The 8,511-nt window shown below is 52.8% G+C and overlaps 1 long non-coding RNA gene across 1 annotated transcript; it reads right to left on the reverse strand.

Moving 5' to 3' along the window:
- Nucleotides 1–1,521: 1,521 nt before the first annotated feature.
- On the reverse strand, nucleotides 1,522–7,905 carry LOC146429992 (uncharacterized). Its single transcript, XR_014855405.1, has 3 exons — nucleotides 7,046–7,905; nucleotides 2,146–3,431; nucleotides 1,522–2,109 (listed from the first exon to the last, which is right to left on the reverse strand). It is a non-coding gene; the product is annotated as an uncharacterized LOC146429992 (long non-coding RNA).
- Nucleotides 7,906–8,511: the final 606 nt, after the last annotated feature.

The following is an 8,511-nucleotide window of genomic DNA, read 5'->3' on the forward strand; positions in this document are numbered from 1 at the left end:
GGCAGAATTTGACACTGACAGGACATTGCATCTCCCTGGCTTGGCCTCAAATCCAGCAGGTTTGGGTGCAGTTTGGCCCAGTAAAAGCTGCAGGCTGGTGGGATCACAAGCTCTGGGTGAAGAGGTGTGTCCCCAAGTCACACCAAATGCTCCAAGCAAGCATCATGTGGAGCTTCAGAAAATGGGAATTTTTGAAAATGTCTTCCCAGGCGAAAGGAAATGCCAAGAGAACTTCACTGAGATGTTCAGCAGATGATCTCCAGTGACTCCAGCAGTGTTCTGATCCAAGCCCAGCCCGTCAAACTCACTGCCTCCACTTTAATTTACACCAACTCTTTGCTGTGTAAGGCAAGACACATCCAGAGCTGAGATTAAAAGCCCAGAGTGTGAAATCCTGATGCTCCAACGCAATGAACTCTTTGGGACCTGATGGAAACAGTCCCTGCAGGAAGCTTCATCTATGGATGGTCCAAACTTGATGCTTTAAAATCTCTCTGAGCTCTCCTGAGAGCAGCCAGCTCCAGGGTGACCTGGGCTTTCACTGACTCACGGTGACAGGGCTGCAAAACTTAAATTCAAGCTGAAAAGGAAGTTTCTGAGAAAAGTGTGGTTCAGGGTGCAGCCCACAGAGTCTATTTCGAGCAGAGCCATCAGCCCCCACAGCCTCCTGCCCCAGCTGAAGCCACACGAGGTGCCATCCCCCTGTTCCCCTCGGGGGAAGCTGCACTTTGTGACCCGAGCTGAGGAGCTGCCAGGCATCCAGAAACTCCTGGTTCTTGTCTTTTTTGGGGTATTTTGGGGCGTGTGTCTTCTTTTGGATCAAACAGAGCAGCTCAGTGCAGTGTCTGTGCTGGTTTGGGGTCAGAGGCATTGCTGGTTACAGAACATTGTGGGGATTCCTGGCAATTCCTGTCCAGTCATTCCTTGTGTGTTAGGATATCCCAGCACAGCTCTGCCTCGCTGAGGAGTCACCCCATCTCCTGCAGGGGGAAATGAATGGCCAGGGGTGCTGAAAGGGTCAGGCAGGTACCCACTGGCCACCCTTGGCTGTGTCCTCCTCACCCTGGGCCATTGGTCAGCCCAAATGCCCAAATGCCAAGGGGAAGGGGAGTCCCCACAGGCTCTGGACACAGCTTTGGGTTTCACCACTCCCTCAGGTCTCTGAGGTTCACACACTGCAGGCTGGTGGATCCTGAGCTCTCCACCATCACCAGTTCCCATTCCAGGGTACATTGCTTGGGCAGGACTTTCTCCAACAGAGATGCAGAGTGACCTAAATGTTTGAAAAAAACCCAAAGCCTAGGTAGGGAAATAAACCCTACAACCATCCAAAACTGGACTCTGGTCAGCAGTCCTGGGTTCCTCTGCATAAGGGATGAGATAATGAACTTTTGTGCTGTAAATTCAGCTTTCAGCCATACTGGGTCACTACCAAATTCCAGCCAGCACCTTCACTGGGTCTCTGGCTGGAAAAGCCAAAACCAGGAGAGAGACAAAAGGGTTGAATGAGAAGAGACAATCTGAACACCACATATGTAAAAGAGTTTATTGGGAGTAAACAAGATTATATTCACAGGGGTAAATGCATCATGGCATCAGCAAGGCAAGGCAGTCCTGGCCCTTCACCCTTCCTTCAAGGTGCATCTCTCTGTCCCTGCTCAGGTCTGTCTGTCCTGCTGGGACTGTGAGCCCAGCATGCTCCCTGGGGCCAATCCCACCCTGCCCCACTGCAGGAATGAACTCAAACCCTTTTTCCATAGCCAATGCTCCCAAACTCCCACAGGCTCAGCAGAAGAGCAGGGAGAACATCCTCCAAACACACACTAAACTGCAGGGAAGCAAATTCCCCCAGCACCCAGAAACACTTCCTGAATGTTTTTCCTCCTGACACCTTCTCCATCTGTTGCTGTCACTCATACCTGCATGGATCAGGACAGGAGAGCAGCCACAGTGTCACAGAGCTGAGGCACAATTTCCGAGTTTATGCTCTGAAATGTGCAGAAAGCGTTAACTGCTGCTTCTGCCTCCTTTTTCCCAACCACCTCCACACAAGGCATGAACTTCAAGGTAGAAACTTCATCTCCCCTAGGTGAAAGTAGAGATTTACATCTGAATTACTGATCCAGCCTGCCTGGGACAGAGGACTGGGAACTTCCAGCCCTGGGTGACTGAGCAAACACTGCATCAACCGCCAGGAAGGATTTGCAAACAACCCAGCAGCAGACAAATGTGCAAATGTATCTGGTGGCTACTTCTGGGTAATGAATGCATAATCTATTCCCACTCCCCTTCCTATCTGCTTCTGGATAATGCATCTGTGAGCCTGAGTCAGGCTTATAAATGGTTGGCAACGAGAAAAACAGGCTGTGTTTGAGCCAAACATTATGTTCAGCAAATAAGGAGCAGTTTTGCCATGGACAGCTGCAGTCAGAGCTCAGTGTCAGAATCCTTCCAGTGCTCCACCATTCCCATCCTGCCCACAGCAGCTATGTGGGATGCAGGACATAACAGCTGACTTTTGCCTCTAAAATCTGATTTTATGCCTAAAAGAGCAAGAGAGTATCTCTTCCTCACCTATCCGCTCATTGGAAAGTGGCTCTTATGTTTATTTGCCTCAGCTGCTGGGAAGGCTCCAAAAATGCTAATTGCAAGGCCATTGCAGTAAATTGCATTTGGTGACATAACTCTGAGTCACTGGTTGAGGGCAGTTCCCCTCCTCTTCCCTGGAGTAACTCATTTAATAAAGGTGAAGAAAGGCTGAAAAAATTTGAGAGGCTCTCGGTGCATGAGATTTAACAGGGAGCCAGCATTCCCAAAGTGGTGTGACTGCTGGGTGTCCCAGGGGAGGCAAGTCCTCCTGGGAGTGGTGACAGACTGGACACTGGGCATTTTCCAGCCACTTTGGGAAATGCTGTTTACTGGCCAACAAGTCTGGAGCAGGAGGAGAGGAGTCTGAAACCACTGGGAAGCTTCTCAGGGCTGCCCATGCAGGAGCAAATTCCATTCTTCCCCCGGGAAATCTGCTCTCCATCCACTCAGCCGTTTGGGAAGAAGAAAGAAAAGTCACCTCAAGGTGTTGGGTAGTGAAAAGCTGGAATGCTTCTTCCCACCTCGGGCTATCCCACTGCTCCAGTGTTGCTCCTCACCACGCAGGGATGGATTCCCAGGAGGAAGGGGCTCATTCCCTCTCTGTGGCAGGCTGCGTGTGGAAAGCTGCAGGATGCAGATCCCTGGGGGATGCAGATCCCTGGAGGGTGCAGACCGGAGGGGTGGCTGCCTCTGGCTCAGCAGTGTCCCCAGGCTCCCAGCAGATCCCTGCTCAGGCTTTCCGGATGATCCTTCCTGGTTTCCTCCAGTCGCGATACCTCTCCCTGCGCACCGAGTGCACCAGGGGCCTGGAGAAGCTGGACGGGGTTGGTCTGGTGGTGCTGCTGGTGAGGAACAAAGCAAGACATCGTTACTGGTGTGGGACAGGGCTGGGGCCATCCTGCAGCCAGTGGAAGCTCCTAGAAGGACAGGGAGTTTTGGGTCACCGACCCTGTTCCCAAACAGGGCTGCCCATGGGGATCTCTGGGGCTGGGGATCAGAGATCTCTTCTCAGATCCTGCTCAGTCCCTTGTGCTGTGATCCCCAGTGGCTTTGTCAATAAACATTGTCCAGAGGAGGCCATGGAGCTGCTCCAAGGGCTGGAGCCCCTCTGCTCTGGAGCTGGCAGAGCTGGGAATGTTCACCTGGAGAAGAGAAGGCTCCAGGGAGACCTTAGAGCTGGAGAGGGATGGAGGATGGGGGTTCAGGACAAGGCAGGAATGGGTTCTCACTGCCAGAGGGCAGGGATAGATGGGATATTGGGAAGGAATTGTTCCCTGTGAGGATGCTGAGGCCCTGGCACAGGGTGCCCAGAGAAGCTGTGGCTGCCCCTGGATCCCTGGCAGTGTCCAAGGCCAGGCTGGACAGGGCTTGGAGCAGCCTGTCTAAGTGACCCTGTCAGGGGGGTCAATGAAATGGTCTTTACAGTTCTTTCCAAGCCAAAGCAGTCAGGAATTCTCTGATCCATTCCCCCCTGCCCAAAGCACTGGAGGAAAGGCGGGCAGGGAGCACTCGGGGCTGTGCAGGGAGAGGCTGATGAATGGAGCAGGGGCGGGGAGCCGCCAGCCACTCCAGGAGCGGAGGAAGACAGAGCTGTGGAAAAGCTGTGAATGTGAGAAAAAGCTGCCTCACAACAGAGCCTGTTACTATTCAACAGCCACAAAAGGGGGAAGAGCCCTGAAATCTCTGCCTGGGCTGAGGCTAGTCGGGAGAGCACCCTCCTGTCCTATTCAGCTCGCTGCTTTAAAACTTAATTTCCTACTTGGTTTTTAACAGGCTGGGGAGGTGGCACTCAGGCCCCGTGGCAGGAGATGGAGCTTCACCTCTCCAGCACTGGCCCAGCTCCAGGCTGTGCTGGGAAGCAGTGTCCTCACATCCACCTCATCCCAGGAGCTCTGCTGTGCTCTTACCTCAGGGTTAATCTCTTACAGGAAAGTTTTGGCTGAGTGCTTGGCAACAAATCCTTCCTAAAATCTAATAACCCTTGAGCTCCAGACCTCACCAGCCCCTCGCTATCTCTCCTCCTAGCTGGAGATGGCACCAGCCCTGCCGAGGTTCCTCTGCCCCCAGGGCTAGGCTGAGTGTCCCCAGGTCCAGGTTCTCACTGTGGTTCTGAGCTCACATCTGTGCACCTGCAGTTCAGCAGCTTTCCAAGATCTCCAGGAGCTGGGACAGGGAAGGTTCCATCACCCACCAGGTGCACAGGAGAGGCTCAGATCTCACTCTAAGGAGGGTTAACACCCCTGTTAAGCTCCTACAGGAAGGTTTTGGGAGACTGCCTTGGCAATGTCTGCAAATCCTTCCTAAAATCCAATAACCCTTGAGCTCCAGATCACACCAGCCCCTTGCTGTCACTCCTCCTGGGTGGAGATGGCACCAGACCTGCCGAGGTTCCATTGCCCCTAGGGCTGGACTGGGCTGGGCTGGGTGTCCCAGGTCCCTGTTCTCACTCTGCATCAGGTGCTGCCTTGGTGCTCTGCTGCTCCTGGCCTGGTGAAAGGCATGAGGAAGTTTTTTCCTGCTGCTGAGTCACAGCTTGAATTCCATGGACAAGCAGGCTACAGATGTGGCAGCTGTTTCTGAGCACTTTCTTAACCCAGGACTACACTGAAGGATGAACATCTGGCTCCAGCTGTGCTCCCTGAGCACTGGAAACCTCATCTCATGTGCTCATCAGTCAAGAAAACCTCAGCATTACTGCAGCAGGGGGTGTGAGCCCAGGGCACACCAGGGAGTCCTACAGGACAGTCTTAATTCCTCTAAAAGGATGCCAATTCCTCCTGTGATTCTCCACATCTCTGGGTCACAGAGCTTCACCTGTTTATGGTGCAATCTGTGAATTATCTGCGTGATCCACACAGACCTGGTAGCTCTGCTTTCCCAAACTGGGGGCAGCTGGAGGAGCAGCTGGAGCAGGGCTGTGACAGAGGGCAGGCAGGGTGGGCTGCACATCCAGCTCGGATGGAGAGGGCTGGGATGTCTCCAGGATGTGGGGCTGCGCACAAATCATCCAGCTTGGTCCCAAAATGAGGCTGGCTGAGGTGGCAGCTCTTGGGGATTTTTTAGTTTTGATGAGGTACCTAATTCTCTTTTCAAAAACCAAGTCCTGCAGCGTTATCCTGGCTGCTTGATGCAAGGTGTTTGGTGGCTTCTAGTAAATCAAATAACTCTGTTAGGTTTTCTCGTTTTCCCCAGAGCTCAGTGCAAGTTGTGTCCCAGTTCCTCCCTGCACTCTGCTTGGAGACAGCCAGGAAATCTGCCTGTGACCTCGATCAGAATCCAGCCAGCCCCATCCCTTTCAGGCTATTTCTGCGCTGTCTCCACCCATGGCAGTGTTCCCAGTGCTAATCATTTCACTTGCACAAGGTGCAGCTCAGCTCTGCTGCTCTGGAAATCCAGCCAGGCAACGAATGTATTCCTGAACTGTGGCTGAAGGGGCTGGGAGCTGCTGGCTGCTGACTGCCAGTGAGCCATGGCTGCATCCTCACCCCACCACTTTCTCTTGGGGCTTTTATGGATGGAGACACCTTCAGGGGGTGTTTGTGCAGCAGCAGGCACAGCGGGGCTGGAATTGCGGCTGGGAATGATGCACATCAGGGGATTAGGATAAGGAGTGAGCTGAGAGCTCTGTGCACTCGAGCTGCAGCAGCCAGACCTGGAGCAAACTGGGTCACAGGCACCTTTTCAGGTCCAGAGCTCCGAGGTGTTGGTGTGCCATGGACTGAGATCTGGCAGGAGGTGGATTTTGGGTCCTGGGGTGTGATTTACTAATCACAGCTAATGGAAGATAAGGACATCAAATATTCTTCATTATTACACCCCAACCAAGCTGATCCAAACCCCAAACACTGCTACATGTGAGCAGCACATAAACAATATTTGCAGGAACGGATCTGAATTTTAAAAACATGCAGCATTTTTCATTAATTGTTCTTACTTCTCCAGCTTATTTTTGTTGTTGGGCAGAAAACAAAGGATGAGTGTAGTGGGCACAGCCCAGGGAGTGGGAGGAGACGGAGAGATAGTGACATGCACGGTAGTGATTTAACATGAAATACTCTGATTGCAGAGTCTCTGGAGGTTTGTGCCTCATTGATGAATATCATGCATGAAGTGTAGCTCCTTGTGCTACCCACATTTTTCTCTTCCAGGTCTGGTGATTGGGAACCTGAGTCACAGCAAATATGCTGAGTTACAGCACATTTCCATAGAAAAAACCACCAAAAATACCCAACCGAATCTCAGGCATGTTTATCTGCAAGTGTGTCAAATGCAGGGGATGCTCAGACAATGCAGGCTCAGGGGATTAACAGCCCTTAATCCTCCCTCAGTGCATTAATGCCCAGCAGATGAGACAGACACAGACACATCTATAAGGAGCAATGGATGCATACAAAAACAATTCTCCCCATCAAAACACCTCTGTGCACCTTTGGGGACACAACAGGCAGCTACTCACCTGGAGGACCAAACCGGACCTGCCTGCTTCTTTGGCTTGGCCATCTGCTTCTGGTACTCCATCCAGCCGCTCACCAGCTCGTGCAGGATCATCACGTAGAGAAGGAAAATGAGAATCCTGGGATCCATCCGTGGCACCTCGGGGTCTGCTTCATTGGGTACAGGTGACATTTGCTCGGGGCCAGCCGGGGGACAGCCGCTGCTGCGGGCAGAGCTCCGGCCGCGGGGGAGCCGCAGGGATGCAAAGGTGGCTGCTGGGGAGCGGGCTGGGCTTTGTGCAGAGTGAATTAGCGCTGGAGAAATCCCCCGGGGGGATCAGAGCCCGGTGCCTATCGCGTGAAGCAGCACAAACACGGCTGAGGAGGCTCCGGGCGAGTCCTCCCACGGGCTGCAGCCCTCCGTGCCCCCCTCACTCATGGCTCTGTGAGCATCGCTCCGCAGCCCCGAGCTGCCCACGCTTGGGCGGCAGGAGCAGCCGCCCCTCTGGGGTGGGAAGGGGAGAGTTGGCTGCCGTGCTGAGCAGCGGCACAGGCAGGGAGCACTGGCTGCCTGCGAGGAATAAATTAAACCCCCAGTCAGTGGCTGGGGATTCTCCGAACTGGCTCTTCCCAGTGCCTCAGGATTTTGGGCTGCACCGAGCCAGCATTGTTTGGGAGCATTACTGAGTATTTTGCAGCTCAGGATTTTTTTCTCCTTGCTCAGTTTTCTCACACCTTTATTTTGTTTTCCTCATTATTATTCCTTACCTGAACCTTCAGCTGCTGTTTCCCCAGTGGAGAGGCTCTGATGGCACCTGATGTGCAGGAAAGCTGCAGCCACAGCATCCAGGCTCCCCAAACCACAGCTCCTCTGCCAGCCCCTCGAGTCCTTTCTGTTTGGAGTGGAGGATCTTGCTCAGCGGAGATCTGGTTGTGCTACCAGATCACAGAACCCCAGACTGGTGCAAGTCAGAAGGGACCTTAAAACTCACTTTGTTCCAACCCCTGCCATGGCAGGGACACCTTCCACTGTCCCAGACTGCTCCAAGCCCTGTCCAACCTGGCCTTGGACACTGCCAGGGATCCAGGGGCAGCCACAGCTTCTCTGGGCGCTCTGTGCCAGTATCTGAACACCCTGAGATCCTCTCAGCCTCTCCTTTTTTCCTCCAAGGACACAATGCAAGATTTGTGCTTGGAATTTCTAGCGGGATAAAAGTATAAAGTGTCTTGCAATAAAGACAAACAAAGAAAACAAAAAATGCCCCCCCCCAATTGTTTGTATAAAGCAAACAAAAAATGCCCTCCCCCAATAGTTTTTAAGACCATCTTACTCAAAATTCTCATTCTTCCAGTGCAATCTTTCCATAAGTGAAACAATAAGCCCTGAATAACTAATTTTGATCTTCCAAAAGCAGCTCAAACCTGTGCTAACTGCAGAAAAGGGGACCCAGGGGAGGCAAACACAGGGATCCCCAGGATCCTCCATCCC

Source organism: Lichenostomus cassidix, chromosome 17, assembly GCF_008360975.1.
Source record: "Lichenostomus cassidix isolate B80296 chromosome 17, HeHo_3.0, whole genome shotgun sequence".
In the NCBI taxonomy this organism is placed as follows: domain Eukaryota; kingdom Metazoa; phylum Chordata; class Aves; order Passeriformes; family Meliphagidae; genus Lichenostomus; species Lichenostomus cassidix.